We start from the raw sequence: 25,268 nt of genomic DNA on the forward strand, positions 1-25,268 counted from the left end.
GATCTCCAAATTCGGTTGTCTGTCAGTAGCCCAGAGTGAAACCGGTAACAGCCAAGTAACTGCGAAGCCACTTCCTATTGATCAAGGTTTACTAAAGATTTGTTAAGAGAAATCACCAGGAGTTGTCCTGATAACTCAGCTGTTTGAGGCACTGTTGAATTGGTTTATTAATGTGACACGCACCAAAGTACAGTAAAAATGTTTACATGTGATTTATATATTTCATTTCATTATATCAGTGCATTGAGGTTGTACAAAGGAAGTTTTTTTTTGATGGACTCTAGATCATGGTCTCTGGGGGGCTTTGCTATGGCTTGCGTGGAGGGGGCTGATGCATTTGCTGAAACTGTTGGGGGAATGGAGAGGGTTGATGCCTTTGCTGCCGCTTGCCCATGGGAGGGGGCTTTTGGGGTTCTGACATTCTGTCTGTCATTCTTTGGGGGTTTTCTTCTGTTTTGTGGATGTCTGCGAAGAGTAAGGATTTCAGGTTATATACTGTATATGTTCATTGATATTAAATTCAACCAATGAAAGCAAAATAAAGAGTTAAAGTTACAGAGAAGATCAGTACAGACAGACAATAAGGTCAGAAGTTGGGTCAGGAAGCCTCTTGAATAATGAAATGGGCAACATTCCTGGCAGCCATGTTGTGGCAATTGAGTTATGTTCCTTACTTTTGTTTCTCTTTGAAGTTTACACTATGTAATATGCTGACCAAGAATATAAAGAGTTTTGTTCTGTTTTTCCTTTTGTGTATATATATTTTTATCATGAATAAAGTCTACTACGGAAATGAAAAAAGATAAGGTCCATGGCCATAATGAGGTAGTGTACTACATCATTCAGTCCAGGTAGAGCCAAGCTCTCTCTTCTCAAGTCTCTGCTTAAAATGAAAACGTGAAGAGCAGTGTTGTAAAAAAGCCTTCATCTGTGTCCTGTTTCACATAGTAGTTAGTCATACTTTATTAATTCCGGGGGAAATTGGTTTTCGTTACAGTTGCTCCATAAATAATAGTAATAGAACCATAAATAGTTAAATAGTAATACCTAAATTATGCCAGTAAATTATGAAATAAGTCCAGGACCAGCCTATTGGCTCAGGATGTCTGACCCTCCAAGGGAGGAATTGTAAAGTTCGATAGCCACAGGCAAGAATGACTTCCTATGACGCTCTGTGCTGCATCTCGGAGGAATGAGTCTCTGGCTGAATGTACTCCTGTGCCCACTTAGTACATTATGTAGTGGATGGGAGACATTGACCAAGATGGCATGCAACTTAGACAGCATCCTCTTTTCAGACACCACCGTGAGAGAGTCCAGTTCCATCCCCACAACATCACTGGCCTTACGAATGAGTTTGTTGATTCTGTTGGTGTCTGCCACCCTCAGCCTGCTGCCCCAGCGCACAACAGCAAACATGATAGCACTGGCCACCACAGACTTGTAGAACATCCTCAGCATCATCTGGCAGATGTTAAAGGACCTCAGTCTCCTCAGGAAATAGAGATGGCTCTGTCCCTTCTTGTAGACAGCCTCAGTGTTCTTTGACCAGTCCAGTTTATTGTCAATTCGCATCCCCAGGTATTTGTAATCCTCCACCATGTTCACACTGACCCCCTGGATGGAAACAGGGGTCACCGGTACCTTAGCTCTGCTCAGGTCTACCACCAGCTCCTTAGTCTTTTTCACATTAAGCTGCAGATAATTCTGCTCAGACCATGTGACAAAGTTTCCTACCATAGCCCTGTAATCAGCCTCATCTCCCTTGCTGATGCATCCAACTATGGCAGAGTCATCCGAAAACTTCTGAAGATGACAAGACTCCGTGCAGTAGTTGAAGTCCGAGGTGTAAATGGTGAAGAGAAAGGGAGACAAGACAGTCCCCTGTGGAGCCCCAGTGCTGCTGATCACTCTGTCGGAAACACAGTGTTGCAAGCACACGTACTGTGGTCTGCCAGTCAGGTAATTAAGAATCCATGATACCAGGGAAGCATCCACCTGCATTGCTGTCAGCTTCTCCCCCAGCAGAGCAGGGCGGATGGTGTTGAACACACTGGAGAAGTCAAAAAACATGACCCTCACATGTACAGTACTGTGCAAAAGTCTTAGGCACCCTAAATTTTTTATATAAAAGTTTTGTTTTGGATGTTTATTTTCTGCCTTCTGCATTAGTGTGTCAGTCAAAAAGAACAAATTTTAGATTTCCAAACATTCATTTTCCCAAAAATAAGTTAGAGAAATATTTGTATTTCATTAAAGAAAGTAATATATTAAGTAATAAACCACTTTTCAAATAAAAACTTGATTACTTTATAGTTACATACATCAAAGTTGCTGGTGAACGCAGCAGGCCAGGCAGCATCTATAGGAAGAGGCGCAGTCGACGTTTCAGGCCGAGACCCTTCGTCAGGACTAACTGAAGGAAGAGTGAGTAAGGGATTCGAAAGCTGGAGGGGGAGGGGGAGATGCAAAATGATAGGAGAAGACAGGAGGGGGAGGGATGGAGCCGAGAGCTGGACAGGTGATAGGCAGAAGGGGATACGAGAGGATCATGGGACAGGAGGTCCGGGAAGAAAGACGGGGGGGGGGTAACCCAGAGGATGGGCAAGAGGTATATTCAGAGGGACAGAGGGAGAAAAAGGAGAGTGAGAGAAAGAATGTGTGCATAAAAAAGAGTAACAGATGGGGTACGAGGGGGAGGTGGGGCCTAGCGGAAGTTAGAGAAGTCAATGTTCATGCCATCAGGTTGGAGGCTACCCATACGGAATATAAGGTGTTGTTCCTCCAACCTGAGTGTGGCTTCATCTTTACAGTAGAGGAGGCCGTGGATAGACATGTCAGAATGGGAATGGGATGTGGAATTAAAATGTGTGGCCACTGGGAGATCCTGCTTTCTCTGGCGGACAGAGCGTAGATGTTCAGCAAAGCGGTCTCCCAGTCTGCGTCGGGTCTCACCAATATATAAAAGGCCACATCGGGAGCACCGGACGCAGTATATCACCCCAGTCGACTCACAGGTGAAGTGATGCCTCACCTGGAAGGACTGTTTGGGGCCCTGAATGGTGGTAAGGGAGGAAGTGTAAGGGCATGTGTAGCACTTGTTCCGCTTACACGGATAAGTGCCAGGAGGGAGATCAGTGGGGAGGGATGGGGGGGACGAATGGACAAGGGAGTTGTGTAGGGAGCGATCCCTGCAGAATGCAGAGAGAGGGGGGGAGGGAAAGATATGCTTAGTGGTGGGATCCCGTTGGAGGTGGCGGAAGTTACGGAGAATAATATGTTGGACCCGGAGGCTGGTGGGGTGGTAGGTGAGGACCAGGGGAACCCTATTCCTAGTGGGGTGGTGGGAGGATGGAGTGAGAGCAGATGTACGTGAAATGGGGGAGATGCGTTTAAGAGCAGAGTTGATAGTGGAGGAAGGGAAGCCCCTACGCTTCTTTTTGGATTCCAGACCTAATCAGTTCCCCTCTACCACCACTCTGCTCCGTCTAGCAGAATTAGTCCTTACTCTTAATAATTTCTCCTTTTGCTCCTCCCATTTCCTCCAAACTAAAGGTGTAGCTATGGGCACCCGTATGGGTCCTAGCTATGCCTGCCTTTTTGTTGGGTTTGTGGAACAATCTATGTTCCGTGCCTATTCTGGTATCTGTCCCCCACTTTTCCTTCGCTACATCGACGACTGCATTGGCACTGCTTCCTGCACGCATGCAGAACTCGTTGACTTTATTAACTTTGCCTCCAACTTTCACCCTGCCCTCAAGTTTACCTGGTCCATTTCTGACACCTCCCTCCCCTTTCTAGATCTTTCTGTCTCTGTCTCTGGAGACAGCTTATCCACTGATGTCTACTATAAGCCTACTGACTCTCACAGCTATCTGGACTATTCCTCTTCTCACCCTGTCTCTTGCAAAAACGCCATCCCCTTCTCGCAATTCCTCCGTCTCCGCCGCATCTGCTCTCAGGATGAGGCTTTTCATTCTAGGACGAGGGAGATGTCTTCATTTTTTAAAGAAAGGGGCTTCCCTTCCTCCTCTATCAACTCTGCTCTTAAACGCATCTCCCCCATTTCACGTACATCTGCTCTCACTCCATCCTCCCACCACCCCACTAGGAATAGGGTTCCCCTGGTCCTCACCTACCACCCCACCAGCCTCCGGGTCCAACATATTATTCTCCGTAACTTCCGCCACCTCCAACGGGATCCCACCACTAAGCATATCTTTCCCTCCCCCCCTCTCTCTGCATTCCGCAGGGATCGCTCCCTACACAACTCCCTTGTCCATTCGTCCCCCCCATCCCTCCCCACTGATCTCCCTCCTGGCACTTATCCGTGTAAGCGGAACAAGTGCTACACATGCCCTTACACTTCCTCCCTTACCACCATTCAGGGCCCCAAACAGTCCTTCCAGGTGAGGCATCACTTCACCTGTGAGTCGACTGGGGTGATATACTGCGTCCGGTGCTCCCGATGTGGCCTTTTATATATTGGCGAGACCCGACGCAGACTGGGAGACCGCTTTGCTGAACATCTACGCTCTGTCCGCCAGAGAAAGCAGGATCTCCCAGTGGCCACACATTTTAATTCCACATCCCATTCCCATTCTGACATGTCTATCCACGGCCTCCTCTACTGTAAAGATGAAGCCACACTCAGGTTGGAGGAACAACACCTTATATTCCGTATGGGTAGCCTCCAACCTGATGGCATGAACATTGACTTCTCTAACTTCCGCTAGGCCCCACCTCCCCCTCGTACCCCATCTGTTACTCTTTTTTATGCACACATTCTTTCTCTCACTCTCCTTTTTCTCCCTCTGTCCCTCTGAATATACCTCTTGCCCATCCTCTGGGTCACCCCCCCCCCCGTCTTTCTTCCCGGACCTCCTGTCCCATGATCCTCTCGTATCCCCTTCTGCCTATCACCTGTCCAGCTCTCGGCTCCATCTCTCCCCCTCCTGTCTTCTCCTATCATTTTGCATCTCCCCCTCCCCCTCCAGCTTTCAAATCCCTTACTCACTCTTCCTTCAGTTAGTCCTGACGAAGGGTCTCGGCCTGAAACGTCGACTGCGCCTCTTCCTATAGATGCTGCCTGGCCTGCTGCGTTCACCAGCAACTTTGATGTATGTTGCTTGAATTTCCAGCATCTGCAGAATTCCTGTTGTTTACTTTATAGTTATATAGCCCAGTGCATGATTAAACAAAGATAATAAACAGGTGCTAATGATCAATGACATAATGAGATTGAACTAAACTGATTAACTGAAACAGAAATAGATGTCGAAAGAATCAAACTGGGCGAAGAATAACCAAACTAAAAGGTGAGGGTGTGGTAGATGTGAGAATTTAACCTTCAAATCATCAAATCCTACACCATGGTAAGAGTGAGCATAGCAACAAGACACAAGGTGATCGTCCCGCATCAGCAAGGTCTCTCCCAAGCAGAAATTTCGCAGCAGACTAGAGTTTCAAGATGCACTGTCCAAGTTCTTCTGAAGAAGCACAAAGAAATGGGCCAAGTTGAGAACTGGAAACACAGTGGTTGGCCGCTGAACCTGAGTGCAGCAGACGAGAAATGCATCAAACTGATGTCCCTCCTAAATCAGAAGAAGTCCTGTACTGCAATCAACTCTGGATTGATAGAAACCATTGGAACGCAAGTACACCGCTCTATAGTCTGGAGAAGTCTTGTCTAAAGTGGTCTTCATGTAAGAGTTGGTGCCAAAAAACCATTCCTCTGAAGTGGAAGCAAAGCCAAGAGACTCACCTGCATACAAAAACACAAAGGCTGAGGTGCTGAACAATGGTAGCAATTGCTCTGGACTGACGAGTCAAAATTTGAAATTTTTGGCTCAGGCAGAAGGCAGTTTGTCTATAGATGAGCTGGAGAGCACTGCATGGGTGAGTGTCTGCAGCCAACAGTGAAGCACAGCGGAGCTACCTGTAGGTTGGGGCTGCATTTCTGCAAATAGAGTTGGTGATCTGTTCAGAATTAATTGAGTCCTCCATGTTGAGAAGTACAATCAGATTCTCAACCAGCACACAATACCATTAGAGAGGCACCTGATCAGTCCCATCTTCGTTCTGCAGCAGGACCGTGACCCCGAACACATGGCCAAGATCATAAGGAATTATCTTCAGCGAAAAGAAGAACGAGAAGTTATGCAACTGATGGTATGGCCTCCGGAGAGCTCTGATCTCATCTTCGAGGCTGCCTGGGATTACCTGGAGACAGAAGCAAATGGGACAGCCAGAGTCTGAAGAATAACTGTGGCAAGTTCTCCAGGATGTTTGGAACAATCTACCAGCTGATTTTCTTATCAAAGGGCATGACTGTACCCAGGAGTATGGATGGAGTTTTTAAAGGGTGGTCACACCAAATGTTGGTTTGATTTAGTTTTTTATTGTTTACTGCTGTTTGTTTTTTTTTGTGTTTAGAAACTTTTCAATTCATTATTTTTGAAAGCACCTTTTGTTTTACAGATTTTTTTGTTACATATGCCTAAGACATTTGCACAGTACATAGGCTATTAGAAATAGGTTAATTACTGACATATGAGGTGATGTGAAACTTGTTCTGTGGGAGCAGTACAGTGCAAAGACAAAAATCTATAAAACACAGAAAATGCAAGAAAAAGGAATAATGAGATGGTGTTCATGGACCATTCAGAAATCTGATGACAGAGGGAAGTATCTATTCCAAAATCATTGAGTACATGTCTTTGGGCTGCTGTACCTCCTCCCTGACAGTGGTAATGAGAAGAGGGCACGTCCCTGATGACAAGGGCCCTTAATGATAACATGCTGCCTTCTTGAGGCACTGCCTCTTGAAAAGGTTTTCTGCAAATTCCTTTCTGTGGCTCTCTGATGAGGTAGTGTCTCCAAAGTTTGGCATTGTTGGGTTGAGAATGCCCCTAAAGGAATACAACACAAAGGATCACAACATTGAGGGAAAGGTATTATTGGTTAAAGGCTCCACCATCAAATGGCTGCCTTTAGCTTGTGTTGTGTTTGTTGCAGGGTGTATATACATGTTTAACAGCAGTGCAAGAAACTCCTGACAATTACATAAAACTATGCGCGTTATCATCAAGGCAGGATCTGTTAACTACCAGTCCGTTGTGTTCCCTAGAGGGATCCTACCTAAAGTGGTTTCTCAGAACAGATGTAATTATTCTAACATCATGAAATTGTGTTGCGCATTGAAGTTGAAATTTATTATCAAAGTACATGTATGTCGCGGTATACAACCCTGAGGTTCATTTTCTTGCAGGCATACTCAGTAACTCTATGAATCAAAGGCCACACTCAACAGCATGGACAAACAACCAATATATAAAAAAAACAACAAACTGTGAAAAGACAAAAGAAATAATACTAATAAATAAGCAATAAATGTCAAGAACATGAGATGGAGTCCTTGAAAGTGAGTCCATAGATTGTGGAAACAGTTCAGTGATGGGGCAAGTGAAGTTGAGTGAAATTATCCCCTCTGGTTCAAGAGCCTGATGGCTGAGGGGTAATAATTGTCCCTGAACCTGGTGGTGTGACAAATGAAGCTCCTTTACCACCTTCCTGATGGCAGAAGCAGCAAGAGAACATGACCTGTGTGGTGAGGGTTCCTGATGATGGATGCTGCTTCCCTGCAGCAGTGTTTTGTGTAGATGTGGTAGGCCAAATCCACCACTTATAGGATTTCCGTTCAAGGGCATTGGTGTTTCCATACCAGCCTGTGATGCAGACAATTAATATTCTCTTCACCACACATTATAGAAGTCTATCAAAGTTTTAGATGTCATCCTGAATCTCTGAATCTTCGCAAACTTCTAAGGAAGTAGAGCGCTGCTATGCTTTCTTTGTAGTTGTATTTACATGCTGGGCACAGGACAAGTCCTCTGAAATGATAACGCCAAGGAATTTAAAGTTGCTGACCCTTTCCACCTCTTATTCCCCCGATGAGGACTGGCTCATGGACCTCCGGTTTCTTTCTCCTCAAGCCATTAATCAGCTCTTTGGTCTTGTTGACATTGAGTAAGAGGTAGTTGTTGTGGTACCAATCAGCCAGATTTTCAGTCTCCCCCCTTTGCTGATTTGTTGCTGCCTTTGATTTGGCCAAAGACACTGGTGTCATCTGCAAACTTAAATACGGTATTGGAGCTTTGCTTAGCCACACAGTAAGTAGAACAGGGGGCTAAACACACAGTGTTGTGATGGACCTGTGCTGATGGAGATTGTGGAGGAGATGTTGTCCCCATTCTGAACTGACCAGGATCTGCAGGTGAGGAAATTGGGGATCCAATTGCATAAGGAGGTCTTGAAGCTTATTGATTAGTTTTGAGGGAATGGGAGTATTGAATGCTGAAATGTAGCTGATAAAAAGCATTGTGATGTATGCATTTTTACTGTCCAGATGTTCCAGGGTTGAGTGAATAGCCAATGAGATGGCATCTGCTGTTGATCTGTTACATTGGTAAGCAAATTGAAGCAGATTCAAGTTGCTCCTCAGGCAGGAGTAGATACGTTTCATCACCAACCTCTCAACGCACTTCATCACAGTGGATGTTAGTTCCACTGGCAAATAATCATTCCAGCAGGTTACCACATGCTTTTTGGGCACCCGTATATTTGAAACATGCTTGAACCCAGGTAAGTAACTCAGTTTGCTGAAGCGAGAGGTTAAAGGTCATGGTGAACACACCAGCCAGTTAATCAGCATAGGTCCTTAGTACTCACCGAATACCCCATCTGGGCTGAAAGCTTTTCTTGGGTTCACCCTCTTGAAGGATGCTCTCACAACGCTAAAAAGAGGGTGTTTAGAGATGGAAACAGGGAGGAGCTGAGGGCAATACAGAGGGACCTGAAAGCAAGGATCAGGGAGGCTAAGGACAGGTACAGGAGGAAACTTGAGTGGAAACTCCAGCAGAACAACATGAGAGAGGTCTGGAGGGGGATGAGGACCATCACTGTATTCCGGCAATCTAGCAACAGAGAAGCTGAGAGCAGTGTGGGCAGGGCCAACGAACTTAACCTGTTCTTTAACAGATTTGACATTGTGACCCCTGCCCATCCCCCACATGAGCCATCTGTTGTCGGCCCCCAATCAACGCATGTTCCACTCTCCCCTCCTACCTCTCCTCACAGTCCCCCACCCTGCTCTCATGACCTTACCCCTCCCCCACACAAAACCACCATGGTGGGCTTCACGGCTGAACAGGTGAGAAGACAGCTGAAACGTCTCAACCCAAGCAAGGCTGCAGGACCGGATGGTGTCAGTACCAGGGTGCTCAAAGCCGGTGCCCCTCAGCTATGTGGAGTACTTCACCATGTATTCAACCTGAGCCTGAGGCTGTGGAAAATGTCCTGCCTCGTCTCTGTGCCGAAGACACCGCGCCCCAGCGGCCTCAATGACTACAGACCGGTGGCATTGACCTCCCACATCATGAAGACCCTGGAGAGACTTGTTCTGGAGCTGTGGTTAGGCCTCACTTAGATCCCCTCCAGTTCGCCTACCAGCCCCGACTAGGAGTTGAGGATGCCATCGTCTACCTGCTGAACCGTGTCTACACCCACCTGGACAAGCCAGCGAGCACTGTGAGGGTCATGTTTTTTGACTTCTCCAGTGCATTCAACACCATCTGCCCTGCTCTGCTGGGAGAGAAGCTGACAGCGATGCAGGTGGATGCTCCCTTGGTGTCATTTTTTTCTAAACCAATCTCCCCCGGGATCAATAAAGTATGACTATGACATTGGCCTCAGAGACTGAAATCACCGGGTCATCAGCGGCTGTGGGAGCTCCTGAATGTTCCCCTAAGCAAGCACAGAGCTCATCTGGAAGTGAAGTCCTGTTGTCACCCATGTCGCTTGATTTCACTTTGTAAAAGGTAATATCATTCGAGCCCTGCCACAGCTGTCGAGCATCCTTCATTGAGTCATGTTTGGTCCAGAGTTATCCCTTCACCTGTGAGATAGCTTTCCATAGATCATACATAGACTTCTTGTAGCATATTTGGTTGCCAGATTTGTATGCTTCTTATCTGGCCCTCTGCAAATTAAGGATCTCATGGTTCGTCCAGGGCTTCTGATGAGTTAAGACGCCAAATGATTTTGTGGGATTACACATATCTACAATTGTTTTTATGAAGTCTGACATCTGTGGTGTTTTCATTCAGATCTTCTGAGTCCTTGAACCTGGCTCAGTCTGCTGACTCAATTCAATCCCGTAGCTGATCCTCTGCCTCCTGCAGCCCTCTTTTTTTTGTCCTTATCTGGAGCTTTGCTCTTTAGTCTCTGCCTTATCCAGGTAGGACAGCCAAGTGATCAGATATTCCTTTGGACAGTTTGGGCATGGAACGATAGGCCTTCCTTATTGTAGTATAGCAGTGGTCTAGTGTGTTGGGGCTTTTGGTGCTACAGGTTGTATGCTGATGGTGAATGGATGGAGATTTCTTCAAACAAGCCTGATTGACTTCACCGAGTATGATTTGAAATGCATCTGGTTGGAAAATTTCTTGTTTGGTGATGGCTGCATGTGGTATCCCGAGTGCCTGATCGCAGTCGGCCATTGGTGGTATGTAAACTGCAGTCAGGATCATGGACGTGAACTCTTGGTAAATCAAATGGTCAGCACTTGATCATTAGGTTTTTCCAGGTTGGGGGAAAAGCCAAGTACAACAAAGCTGTCCTATCAGAACATCACAGCGAATTTATCATGAAATACTCACCCCAACCTTTTGCCTTTTCTGAATCAGCAATTCTGTGTATTGAGAGCATTCAGGTGTTCTTGGAGAATCTGGGGTTCTCTAAGTTAGCCACGTCTTAGTAAAACCCAGAACGCAACAATTTCTCATTTCCCTCTGAAGCAGCAATCTTGCCCTTATTACCCAGCAACTGCATATTTGTTAACAAGATGCTGAATAGAGAGGGTCTCATCCCTCTGCATTTCAGCCTGGCTTGGAGTCTTTCCCCCTCCTGCCTTGCTTTCAGCCATGGCGATGAACCTTCATTCACTTAAGGGTGTCATACCTGCTTGCTTGAGAGTTAAGTTTGCTGAGTCTGTAGATAATTAAGTCAGTTCAAAAGTGTGTTGCTTAAAGGGAAATTGCATGGTATGGATTGCAGTGAGAATAATGCAAAAGGGGTATGTTTGGAAGTTTTATAAGCAGCAAACAGAACGTTGTCATGGTTCACTGGTGCCATCTTGCATCTTGACTATTTTAGCCAGCATTTCCCCAGAGCAACTGCATCCACCCCCAGCTCCAAGCACGGTGTGGTGTAAACTCAACACTGATACAATCAGGAGTTAAAGTGGCAGGGTCATATAACACTGGCATCACCTAAGAGGAATGGTAAACACCGTAATACAATTTTTAGCACATCTTTTTATCTTCAGCGTTTTGTAAAATATCAATATACAATGCCAAAAGAAGTCTTTGTCCTCCTGTTCCACTGTGCCCTTCTCTGTTGTAGCCTGGGTATAGCTCCTGCTTCTCACTGTCTTTCTTTAAATAGTTGAAAGTGTGACTTTAACAACGATTGTAACCAAGTGTGTTTGGGAAAGGATCAATGTCTTCCCAAGGGCTGGGGAACAGCAAGTGATTGGACAAAAGGAAAGAGAAGTTTTGAATCATTATCACCTTTGATCTCGGCAGTCCTCAGCTGAACTCTGCAAACGTGCACTCATTTTCGTAGCCTGTGGAGGTGATGAAGTGAAAAGATGCAAGGAGCCTGTTCCATGCCCCACAGAATATTTTCACTACAAAGTGCCTAACTAATAAATTTGCAATGGAGAAAACCTCCCCATCAGCCTACGGAGATGGGGTTGCCAACTGTCCCGTATATTGGGCTAAATTGGTTTGTCCCATATGGGACCCCCCTTGTCCCATATTTCCCCCACGAAGGTAGAGTGTTCCTCTGAAACTGTTCATAAGCCAAAATGGTATAAAGCAAAGAAGCAATTACCATTAATTTATATGGGAAAAATTTTTGAGCATTCCCAGACCCAAAAAATGACCTACCAAATCATACCAAATAACACATAAAACCTAAAATAACACTAACATATAGTAAAAACAGGAATGATATGATAAATACACAACCTATATAAAGTAGAAATAATGTATGTACACAACAGGAATTCTGCAGATGCTGGAAATTCAAGCAACACACATCAAAGTTGCTGGTGAACACAGCAGGCCAGGCAGCATCTCTAGGAAGAGGTATAGTCGACGTTCAAGCAATGTCGACTGTATCTCTTCCTACAGATGCTGCCTGGCCTGCTGTGTTCACCAGCAACTTTGATAATGTATGTACAGCGCAGTTTCACTTAACAGATTCGGGAAGATTAAGCCAAAACCGATTTGTAGAAAAAAATCAGCATGTACACGCATGCGCAAGGCTTCATGGTCATGGTAGTCTTTCTTCAGGTAAACACAAGTGTCCTGTATTTGACTGCTACTTTTGTCCCTTATTTGGGAGTGAGAAAGTTGGCAACCCTATATGGAGAGGACAGGCAAAGTAATTTGCTCACTCCTCTAACACCAATCCCGTGCCTAAGTCACTGTTCCCAACTATTTTCCTTGTACACGCCCTCCTCACAATTGGCTGCTTCTGGGAGTCACTGAGGAGCGTGGGCAACCAGCCCTGAAGTGAAATAAGAACTTGGCCGAACTCAGTGATGCGAGGGAAGAGGGGGCTTGCTGAGCCAGTACCAGCTCTGATTCACAGTGTGACCTAAACTTGTCTGTCATTGCTCAGAAACCAGGCTTGGCACGAAGACAACCGGGTAACTGGCAGCAGTTGGTCCCCAGCAGCCGAGCTGCTAACCATAATACCTCATTACACCATAGATGATATGAGTGTATGGAGCTTCCCCTCACAGAATGGATGGTAGTACCTGAAAATGCCCCAGCCAAAGCTGGCCTCGTTCCCTATAGCCAGTGAGTCAACAATGAAGGTCATTAAACAAGTTGTAGATAGGCAGACATACAGCACACGAGCAACCCCTTGGACATTAACCCTCCACTTACACGAATACCACATTAGTCCCCCATTTTATTTTACCCACTTTTGCATAAACAGCCCCTATCAGATTCTGTCACTTGCCTATGCAATCTTCAGCAGCCAGTTAACCTACAGGCCCACAGGTGAGAGGAACTGGAGAGCCAAAAGAAAAATGTGCACAGTCACAAGCTCCACACAGGCACCAGAAAGACTAAACCCTCATCACTGCAGCTGTGACTTCTGTGCCTTCTCCCTCACTGCAAGGCGACTGTGGGGAGATTTAACTGGGGTGTGTCAAAGGTGTCAGAGGAAGGGAATGTAATTAGTCAGAAACACGGTTTAAATTAGCAAGTAGAAGAATTTGAGGGTTGAGGAAGGCAACAAATAGTAAGGGTCAGGAACCCACCGATAAACTGTGGAGGAGGTAGAAACCCTCATCACTTTTACGAGGTATGTTGACTACATGTAGAATGAGGAAGAACCAGCCGAGCTGGTAAGTGACATTGACCTGAAACCCATTTCGGGCTAGCTGAAACAAGATCAACTAAATTGCATCCTTTCAGGCTTTAAATTTCTGTAATCCTGCAATTGACCCAATAGTACTGAGCCTATTCCCTTCTTCTTTGATAAATAAATGTTAAATTCAGCTTTCGGCAATTTTTTTTGAACAGCCCACTTTGCTCCAATTGAAAACATCAGACTACCGTATGCTACCAATAAACTCTTCCTTCTGTAGCTCTGGTTCATTTTCACTCAAGTCAGCTTAACTCTTCTGGTTGCCAACTATCTTGGTGTAAAGAACATATTTTCTCCCCACTGACACTATCAAATCACTCAACCTCTGCTCTAAACTGAATAATGTACAGTTCCCACCAGCTCCACCATATGTAGTTTCCTATACTTGTCCCAGTCTTGAGTAAACACCACTGTCCCCTCTTGGTAGGAATTCAGATTAATCCAGTAAAAATTAATTGTGCAAGAAAACCCTAGTGGGTTTGCAGCAAGCAGTTCGCAGGCTCAGAATTATACAGCGTAGTTAAAGTACCAAAGGAGGATATTTTGCCAATCAGATCCAGGTAGAACAGTCCAATCATTTTGATTTCACCCCACCCCCACCCCAAGCTCATCCTGTAAATTATGTTCCTCTGAGTCCCCATCTATTTATCACTGGAAAGCCTTCTTTAATCCTTGACCCTAGAGGTCGTAAGTTCTGGATCACAACTAGTCACTGAGTAAATGACGTAATGTATCTCGCATCTTTCCAATATCTAAAAGCATGGTTTTCAAGAACTTTCCCACAATTTGAGAACTAACCAGTCTCTAATCTTCCACTTCTTCTTTGTAGCTAAAGATGATACATATGTAAGACCATAAGACATAGGATCAGAATTAGGCCACTTGGCCCATCAAGTCTGCTCTGCCATTCCATCATGGCAGATTTATTATCTCTCTCAACCCCATTCTCTTGCCTTCTCCCCGTAAGCTTTGATGCCCTGACTAACCAGGAAACTATCAGCCTCTGCTTTAAATATAGCTAGTGATTTTTGTCTCCACAGTTGTCCGTGGCAATGAATTCTACAGATTTTCCACCCTCTGGCTTAAGAAATACTATCTCATCTCTGTCTTGTGGTATATGCTCCAGTCCTAGACTGACTGACCCACGGTAGGAAACATCCTCTCTGCCTAGACTTTCAATATTAAATAGGTTTCAATAAGATCACCCTTCAGTCTTCTAAACAACAGTGAGTACAGGCTCAAAGCTATCGAATGCTCCTTGTAGGTTAATTCATTCATTCCCAGAATCATTCTCCTGAATCTCCTCATACACTCTCAAATACCATCACATCTTTCCTTAAATAAGGGGCTCAAAACTGCTCCCAATACCCCAAGTGCGGTCTGACCAATGTCTTATAAAGCATCAGCATTATATCCTTGCCCTTGTATTCTAGTCCTCTTGACATGAATGCTAACATCGTATTTACCTGCCTTGCCACCAGCTCAGCCTGCAAGTTAACCTTTAGGAAATTCTGTATAAGAACTCTCAAGTCCCTTTGCACCTCTAATTTTTTTTGAATTTCTCTCCCCACTTGGAAAATAGTCAACACATTTATTCCTTCTACCAAAGTGCATGATCATACACTTGCTTACATTGTATTCCATTTGCCACTTCTTGGCCTATTCTCCCAATCTGCCCAAGTCCTTCTGCAGACTCCCTGCTTCCTCAGCACTACCTGCCCCTCCACCGATCTTTGTATCTTCTGTAAACTTGGCCACATAGTGATCAATCCCATTATCCAAATCGTTGACGTATTATGTGAAAAGAGGTAGTTCCAATTCAGACCTGTGCAGGACACCATTTCTTACCAGCACCTAACCAAAATAGGCCCTCTTTAATTTGTCTCTTTCCCTCTTAACAGTCAGCCAATCTTCTAGCCATGTTAGTACCTTCCCTGTAATGCCAGGGGCTCTTAGGTAGTTAAGCAGCCTCATGTGCAGCACCTTATCAGAGGCCTTTTGAAAATCCAAGAAAACAACATCCACTGATTCTTCTTTATTTATCTTGCCTGTTGTTTCCTCAAATAATTCCAACGGATTTGTCAGGCAAGATTTTCCCTTAAGGAAGCTACGCTGTCTTAAGCCTACTTTATCATATGCCTCTAAGTAGCCACAAACCTCATCCTTAATAATGGACTCCAACATTTTCCCGACCATTGAAATCAGGCTAACTGGCTGACAATTTCCTTTCTTCTGCCTCCTTCTGCTCTTAAAGAGTGGGAGTGACATTTGCAATTTTCCAATCCTCTGGAACCATTCCAGAATCTAGTGATTCTTGAAAGATCATTACTCATGCCTCCACAATCTCTTCAGCCACCTCTTTCAGAACCTGCAAGTGTAGTCCTTCTGGCCAATGTGACTTGTCTATCTTCACACCTTCCAGCTTTTCAAGCACCTTCTTAGTAATAGTAACTACACTCACTTTTGAATTTCCGACAAACTACTTAAGTCTTCCATGGTGAAGACTGATGCAAAATACTTATTACATTCGTCTACCATTTCTCTGTCCCCCATTGATACCTTTCCAGCATCAATTTCCTGCAGTTCAATATCCACCCTCTCCTTTCTTTACTCTTTATATATCTGAAATGACTTTTACTATCCTCTTTGGCTCACTACCTTCATATTTCAACTTTTCTTTCCTTATGTTTTTTTCAATGGCCTTCTGTTGGATTTTAAAAGTTTCCCAATCCTCTTAACTACCACTAATTTTAGCTATATTATATGCTCTTTCCTTTGCTTTTATGCTGTCTTTGACTTCCCATGTCAGTCATGGTTGCCTCGCTCTCCCTTTAGAATACTTCTTCGTCTTTGGGACTTGTCTATTTTGTCCCTTCCGAATTATCCCCAGAAACTCCAACCATTGATGTTCTATTGTCATCCTGCTAGTGTCACCTTCCAATCAATCTTGGCCAGCTCCTCTCTCATGCCTCTGTGATTCCCTTACTCCACTGTAGCACTGATACATTTGACCGTATCTTCTTCCTCTCAAATGTCAGGGTAAATCCTATCATATGATCACTGCTTTCCCAGTGTTCCTTTACCTTAACCTTCCTAATCAAATCTGATTCATTACACAGCACCCAATCCAGAATTGTGTTTCTCCTAGTGGCTCAACCACAAGCTGCTCTGAAGAGTCATATCCCACATCTTGGCTACTGTTCAGGGGCTTGTATACATATATCTCCCGTACATCTAGGCTACTGTTCAGGGGCTTGTATACATATATCTCCCATACATCTTGGCTACTGTTCAGGGGCTTGTATACATATATCTCCCGTACATCTTGGCTACTGTTCAGGGGCTTGTATACATATATCTCCCATACATCTTGGCTACTGTTCAGGGGCTTGTATACATATATCTCCCGTACATCTTGGCTACTGTTCAGGGGCTTGTATACATATATCTCCCATTAGGGTTTTTATACCCTTGCAATTTTTAAAATCTACCCACAGGATTCTACATCTTTCAATCCTATGTCCACCTCTTTTTAAGGATTTGATTTTTTTTTACCAACAGAGCCAGTGCACCCTCTCTGCCTACCTGCTTATCCTTTCAATACAAGGCATACCCTTGGATGTTTATCTCCCAACTATGATTTTCTTTCAGGCACGTCTCAGCGATGCCCATACGTCATACCTGCCAATCTCTAAACTGCGATACAAGATCATCTACCTATTCCATATACTGTGAGCATTCAAATATAATACCTTCAGTCCTGTATTCATCTTCCTTTTCAATTTTGCCCCCATGTTACACTTCACCTCATCCCACTGACTGCAATTTTGCCCTATCTTCTGACTGTCAATCCCCACACTCTCACCGCCCCATCCTTAGTCCTGTCATTCTGGTTCCCTTCCAAGTTAGTTTAAACCCTCTTCAACAGTTCTTAACAGACCTGCCCGCAAAGATATTGTTCCCCCTCGGGTTCAGGTGTATCCCGTCCTTTTTGTACTGGACTCTAATACTGATGGTTAAGTATGCATATTTAAGGATAATTATGAGCTTGTAGTTTGATCTGTGCTACCTCCTCAGGCCTTTTTCTATCAGCATAGCAACGTCCCTTAATCTTTTTCTTTTTTTTTTCATTGTGCATACCTTTGTCCTTTTTAGTCTGCCCATTACCTGCCAGGACACACACTTCCATGCACTGCTGGTCCTTACCGCGAGCAACAATCTACGAAATAGCCTCAGTTAGCGAAGGTACTGTCCTCAGTACCATTGCTTGAAGAGATTATGCTGAATTGGTGGATGATAAAGATCCCACCAACCTTCCCCATACATGTAATCCTTGGAGAATCATGATTTTATGTGCGTGACACCTGTCCCTCTCCACAACTGGTAGAGAGGTTATAAAACTGAGTTATTGTATGTAGCTGTGAGTGGTATTGTAAGCTTTCTGCTTCCCAACCCCTTTGACTTTGAAGAACATTATTAGAGATGAGGGAGACATCATTCTGTGGACGTGCATTAAATGTTTGCAAGAGTATCAGCCCCAGGTTTTTCTGATCCACTTGGTTCCATTGAAATGAACATCTGGAAGGAAGTACAACACGATGGGCTGTCCTCGGATGTCCAGCCCTGGTCAGGGATGAAAATAAGCAGCTACAGTGTACTGCTATCAAAAACAAAAACAACAACTGCTGAAGCTATGAGTGCGGTAGCACTATAACAGTAAGAAATTTCATTTGTCTTAGACCCTGGCCAAAGGTAAATTTCTTCCTCCACACTGGACCTCACATTCCCATGTATAACCTACACAGAAGTCATCCAAGTGTACTTAATGCAATTGAATAGCAGTTTTAGTCATCAGTATTAAGACAAGCACCACGGATTTACCAGGTAAGGTCCCACAGACAATCTATTTTTGATTCCTCACTCATTATTGAGGAAGGAATGTCATCCCTCCCTTGAACGTTGTTAAAGGATCTTTTATATCCGCCTCAGTAAACTTTGCAGCACCAATCCGTTCCTCTGGTCCTGAAGCAGGGCTGGTGGCTTTATACCTAGGCGGACTAAGTGGACTGGGCTGACCTGGGGTCTGGGTGGTGTTCCTGTTCAAATGCCAGCCGTTAGCACAGTGTGCTTGTGTACGTTGTGTGGCAACTTAGCTCCTTGTTGCTCAAGCCTTCCATTGCTTCCGAACCACTGCCCTCAGTCAAAATTGCCTGTATGTTATTTGTCCTTAAGTGGAACGTGAAACTTCCCTGAGCTTCACTTCTCCACACAGCAGTCCAGGGATGTCCAGAGACAGACAGACCACAGTGCCTGATTCCACAGCTTAATTTGCAATAATCCATTAAAGGAAGGGGAATTAATTAAATCACTTGCTTTTGAAGCTCATTAAGGCTGATGAGATCTGATTCATTTAGCACTGAACATCTTACAAGGCATAAGACTGGGGGGAAAAATTTTTAAAGTAATGGTTGACTGACAGAAGAAGCAATGAGCCTTTCAGATGGTGTAGTCCTCTCTCCGGGTTCGTAAGCAAACTTGGCTCGATAGCTAACTCTGCTAACAGCCACATGACGTAGCAGCGAGAAGGCCACCTTTATAACAATATACATCCAGGGTCAGTATAAATTGGGGTTAAACCAAACAGGCAAGTTAGGATGTTCCAATTAATGGAACCTCAATTTGAGCGAAAGCTGTATAAATACTACCCATACAGAATTACTGGTCGCCAAGAAATGACAAATCATACACCAGCATAAAATTACAAAGAAAATATATTGACCAATTTCAGCTTTATCAAACAGTTATTAAGAGAAAGAAAAAATAAATAAAAGGGCCCATTACAGTTAGACCAGTCTAATGTGCACATGACCATAGGAGCTCATCTCTTCCAAAAGCTGGGTATAACTGTTAGTCATGGCGCTGAATTGTCATCACCAATCACTGGTAGAGCTTCCCATCTTTGACTCCTTCATCTCGCGAAGCACTCCTTGCAATAGCGCCTTCCCGTTGGATTGAATCGTATGGCCACGTCCCCATTCTTCTCTTCTCCGCATCTCCCGCCAAAAAACCACGAACCCCACCAACGTCCATCACAAATCTCTCTCTGTCCAGTGCTTTCTTGAACACAACACTGGTTCCCTGATGCATCATATGCCAGCCTATCTAAGGGTTTCCTGACAGGGGCTGGTGTAGCAGACTCTGGTCTGACTCTGCGCACTGTTTGGGAGATTGTTGAGTGTGAGAAAGAGGTTTGGTTAGTTTGGTGTAGTATTCTTTTGTTCTATTTTAGATTTTTTGACATTGCTGCTTATATAACTTGCGTTTGGTCACCTTACAGGGGCTGCAAAGGAATTTGTTCCCCCTTGTTTTGGGCAGCTGTTTTTTTCACCTTTGCATAAGCAGTTAATTAGCGCTAGCGGTAATACAGGCACTTGGCATGTTCCTCAAAGAAAAGAGCAAACCAAGAATAGAATAGCGGCAAAGTTGTAGGCCTAACAAGGCGGGACTAAAAGTGGCTTTGTGGCAAAGTTCACTGGCAGAGAGAGTGGAGTTTACCGACTTTGGCTTCAGTGAGGAGGCACAGTTGAGTAACGGGTAAAGCTTTTGTAGTGTTTGAAGAAAAAGTCACCAAAGTACAACTAATTAAATAAAGGAAGGAAAATGCAGGATCAGGTGATGAGCTGTAGCTGCATGATGTGGGAGCTGGTGGACTCCTTTTATGGTTCCTGGTGACCACATCTGCAGCAAGTGTTGGCTGCTCGAGAAACTCGGGCTCAAAGTTGATGATCTGGGATCTGAGCTTCAAACACTGCAACACATCAGAGAAGGGGAGAGTTACCTGGATTCTCTGTTTCAGGAGGTAGGCACAACCATTAGATTAGCTGCCTCAAATTCGGTCTGTGGTCAGGGACAAGAGAGTGTGACTGCGAGCGAGTCAAGTAGTGGGATCTGAGAGACAGTGCTGCATGGACCTCAGTGTCCATCAGGTCTGAGATTCTTGCTCCCTGTGTGGATGAGAGTGGGGGCTTTAGGAAAGATGAGCAACCTAACTGTGTCAATGTGGTTCAGGGAGGGAAAAGATCCAGTTGTTGTGGTGTATGTGAGTGCCAACAACACGGGTAGAACAAGGAAAGAGGTTCTGCTGAGGGAATTTGAACAGCTAGAGATTAAATTAAAAAGCAGACCCAAAAAGGTGGTAATCTCTGGTTTTCTACCTGAGCCACGGCAAATTGCTACAGGGTTAAGAAGATTAGAGAGTTAAATGTATAGCTCAAGGATTGGTGTAGGAGAAATGGGTTTTGAATTCCTGGGAAATTGGCACCGGTATTGGGGAAGGAGGAATCTATTCCACTGGGACGGGCTCCACCTGAAATGTGATGGGGCCTGGATCCTGGTGAATCACATAACTAGGGTTGTAGCTAGGGCTTTAGACTAAATTGGAGAAGTATGGATAAAGTAAAAGAGAAAAATAAGGGTGGAGTGCTGAGAAGTCAAGTGCATAGGAGACGAAGATTGCTAGACTTTAAACGCACAATGAGTGTAAGGGCACTTTATCTGAATGCCTGTAGTATTCGTAACAAGGTCAGTGAACTTGTGGCACAAATCAGTATAAAGGGGTACTGTTTACTGGCCATTACAGAAAAGTGGTTGTAGGGTGGAGAGCATTGGGAATTAAATATCCAAGGATATCAGGGAATACGGAAGGATAGGCAGGAAGGTGTGGGAGGTGGGGTAGTGCTCTTAATTAAAGATGAGATCAGGGCAATAGTGAAAGACAATATAAGATCTAAGGAGCAGAATGTTGAATCCATCTGGGTAGAGATTAGGATTAGTAAAGGGGAAAAAAATCACTGGTGGGAGTTGTCTATTGGTCACCAAATAATAACATTACAGTGACACAGGCAATAAACCGAGAAATATTTGAGGCATGTAAGGATGGAAGGGCAGTTATCATGGGGGACTTTCACCCAGTCTATGTGCAAGTTAATCAAGTTGGTTGAGACAGCCTTGAGGAGGACTTCATAGAATGCATATGTGGTAGTTTTATTGAACAGTGTGTTACTGAACCTATAAGGCAACATGCCCCTTTCTTGGATCTGGTCCTGTGCAATAAGACAGGTAAAATTAGCAATCTTGTAGTTAGGGATCCTCTTGGAAAGAGTGATCACAGTATGATTGAGTTTCTCATACAACTGGAGGATGTAATAGTTTACTGGTAGTAGCCAGTATACTACGCCTAAACAAGGGAGACTATAACAGGATGAGGGATGAGTTGGATAGGGTAGACTGAGAACACAGGCTATATGGTGGGGCGGTTGAGGTCTGCATAAGACTTTCATAGAGATTTTTCACGGTGCTCAGCAAAAGTTTATTCCAGTTAAAAGCAAGGGCAGTAAGGGTGGGGAGAGCCAGTCTTGGATAACTAAAGAAATAAAAGAAGGCATCAAATTAAACGCTTATGCGTACAAAATTGCCAAGAGTAGTGGGAAAGTGGAAGATTGGGAAAACTTTAAAAAGCAACAAAGAACCACTAAGTAAACAATAAAGAAGGGGAAGATTGATTATGAAGGTAAATTGGCACAAAATGTACGAACGGATGGTAAAAGTTTTTACAATTATATAAAGCGGAAAAGCGTGGCTAAAGTGAACGTAGGTCCCTGGGAGGACGAGAAGGGATAATGAGGAAATGGCAGAGGCTCTAAATGACTGTTTTGTGTCTGTTTTCATGGTGGAGGACACGTCTGAAGAGAGGTGATACGGATGCAATGGGAGGTGAGGGCTTCAATACAATAGCTATCACTAAAGAGGTAGTGCTGAGCAATCTTGTGGGCCTGAAGATTCACAAGTCCCCTGTTCCCGATGGAATGCATCTTATGGTACTGAAAGAAATGGCAGAGGTTATAGTTGAGACTTTGGTGATAATATATCAAAATTCTCTGGACTCTGGGCGGGTCCGGTGGATTGGAAGAAGGCGAATGGATGTAGGCAAAAGGCAAGTACCTTCAGGCCAGTTAATTTTAACATCTGTAGTTGGGAAAATGCTTGAAGCTATCATTAAAGAAGAAATAGCGAGGCATCTGGAAAAGAAATGGACCCATCAGGCAGATGCAGCATGGATTCAGCAAAGGCAGGTATTATTTGACAAACTTACTGGAGCTCTTTGAGGATATAACAAGCGCAGTGGATAGTGGGAACAGATGAACATTAGTTACCTGGATTTCCAGAAGGCGTTTGATAAGGCACAACATAAAGGACTTATCTATAAGATAAGAATACATAGAGTTGGTTGTGATGTATTAGCATGGATAGAGAATAGGTTAATCAATGGAGTTGGGATACATGGGTGTTCCTCTGGTTGGCAATCAGTGGTGAGTGGTGTGCCACAGGGGTCAGTACTAGGCCCACAACTGTTCAGAATATACATTAATGATCTGGAAGAAGGGAATAAGTGTAGTGCATTTAAGTTTGCTGATGACACTAAATTGAATGGAAAAGCAAATTGCGCAGAAGATACGGAGAGTCTGCAGAAAGATGTAGATAAGTGAGTGAGCAAGAGTCTGGCAGATGGAGTACAATATTGGTCATCCGCTTTGGAAGGAAAAATGGAAGATCAGATTATTATTTAAATGGTAAAAGATTGCAGCATGCTGCTGTGCAGAGGGACTTGGGAGTGCTTGTGCATGAATCACGAAAGGTTGGGTTTGCAAATGCAGCAGGCTACCAAGAAGGCAAATGGAACGTTGGCCTTCATTGCTAGAGGGATTGAATTTAGGAACAGTGAGGTTATGCTGCAATTGTACAGGGTACTGGTGAGGCTGCATGTGGAGTACTGCGTGCAGTTCTGGTCTCCTTACTTGAGGAAAGATATACTGGCTTTGGAGACGGTCCAGAGGAGGTTCATCAGATTGATTCCAGAGATGAGGGGGTTGGACTATGAGGAGTGATTGAGTTGCCTGGGACTGTATTCACTGGAATTCAGAAGAATGAGAGGAGATCTTACAGAAACAAGTAAAATTATGAATGGGATAGATAAGATAGAGACAGGAAAGTTGTTTCCACTGCTAGGTGAGACTAGATCTAGGGGACATGGCCTCAAGATACGGGGGAGTAAATTTAGGATGGAGATGAAGAGAACTTCTTTCACCAGAGAATGGTGAATTTGTGGAATTCACTACCCAATGAAGCAGTGGAGGCTACCTCAGTAAATGTATTTAAAACAAGGTTGGATAGATTTTTGCATAGAAGAACTAAGAGTTATAGGGGAAAGCAAGGTGGGTGGAAATGAGTCCATGATCAGAACTGATATGCAGTTATTGAATTGCAGAGCAGATCGACAGGCCAGATGGCCTACTCCTCTTATTTCTTATGTTCAGCTTCTTCAGCCTCAGGCACTGCTTGGGATCTTTCTTGTCTACTTGGGGATGCCTGCCCTGTTCATTACTCGTGCTTTCTGACAACTGGGGTCCCCCTGTCACCTGACTGAGCTCAGTTTCATCCCCAATTACATTGGAGCCCAGTTTCTCCTTACTGTCTAGCATCAAACCTGTTTATCCACTTCTAGTCCTCCCTGCTATATCGGAGTCAGGGTTGGGACATTCAGGAATCTCTTCATCAATTATTGGGGAGTTTACATAAGGTAACACATACCACACCCCCATTTCCTCATCCTCTGAGTCTATACAGCATTCAGTGGTTGGTTCCGTTTCAGATCTTTCTGCTGATTGCCTACTAGGTGTAGGTTCCATGCAGGCTCTGGGTCAACATGTACCTTCTGTCCTAGGAGTAAAAGGTGATTCTGATGGAGAATCTTTTTTTTATATATGTAATTTTTATTGAGTTTTCAAAGTGAATACATGAGAAAATAATATCTACCCTCCCCCCTCCCCTTAACCCTCCCCCCCGATATATACTCCTACCTAAAGAGAAAAGAAAAAAAGAAGAAAAAAAAGAACCGCCTGAATATTGGAAGGTTTGCACATGCTCCATGGGATTAAAAATAAATTTTATATATATTTGTTACTTTCCCCAAGGAACCAAGATCTTTATCATTGGAGCTGTAAATAAGGGCTCCAAATATTCAAAAATGTTTCATATTTATCTCTTAAATCTAAAACATTACTTAGCTTCTCAACTCTCATAGTTCCCTGGGGAATCTCTTTGAACTTCACCATGTTGCTATGTGTTTCCCTCCCAATCATCCAGGCAAAAAGAAAAAAAAAGATAGATAAGATACAAAAAAAAAGAAAAAACAAAATACCCTCCCACTAACGTTGTGAATGAAATGATACACAACATTACCCCCCTCCATTGTGCGGGTCATAGCGATTGGTCAGTATTTCTTCCAGCTCCCCCATAACAAAAAATTGTGTGTGTGTGTGTATGTATGTGTGTATATATATATATAAATTAATGTCATTATTCCCAGCTAATATTCCTCAAATTTTAACCTTTCTTCCCCTCCCTCATATAATTAATAATATATTTATATATTCATCGGCCTAAAAATCCAATAGGCCTAATCCTTGATCCATTCTTCATCTTCAATCCATCTGGCTCCCCTAGGTTTGTTCTTGTATCTGGTGAATATTCAAAGAATCTCGCACAAACTCCTCCGCTATCCGGTAATCGTCAAAGAATCTTTCTTCTCCACCAGCCAAAAAAATCTTCGAGGTTGCAGGATAACGCAATATAAATTGATAACCGTGATCCCATAGGGCTTTTTTCACTGGATTAAATTTCTTCCTTCTCTTCAAAAG

General features: G+C 44.0%; 1 protein-coding gene across 1 annotated transcript in view; it reads left to right on the top strand.

Moving 5' to 3' along the window:
- The window catches only part of dusp8a (dual specificity phosphatase 8a), a 303,307-nt gene that overhangs the window by 50,712 nt on the left and 227,327 nt on the right, over positions 1–25,268 (top strand). The window lies entirely within an intron of this gene.

Source organism: Mobula hypostoma, chromosome 11 (assembly GCF_963921235.1).
Source record: "Mobula hypostoma chromosome 11, sMobHyp1.1, whole genome shotgun sequence".
Taxonomy (NCBI): Eukaryota; Metazoa; Chordata; class Chondrichthyes; order Myliobatiformes; family Myliobatidae; genus Mobula; species Mobula hypostoma.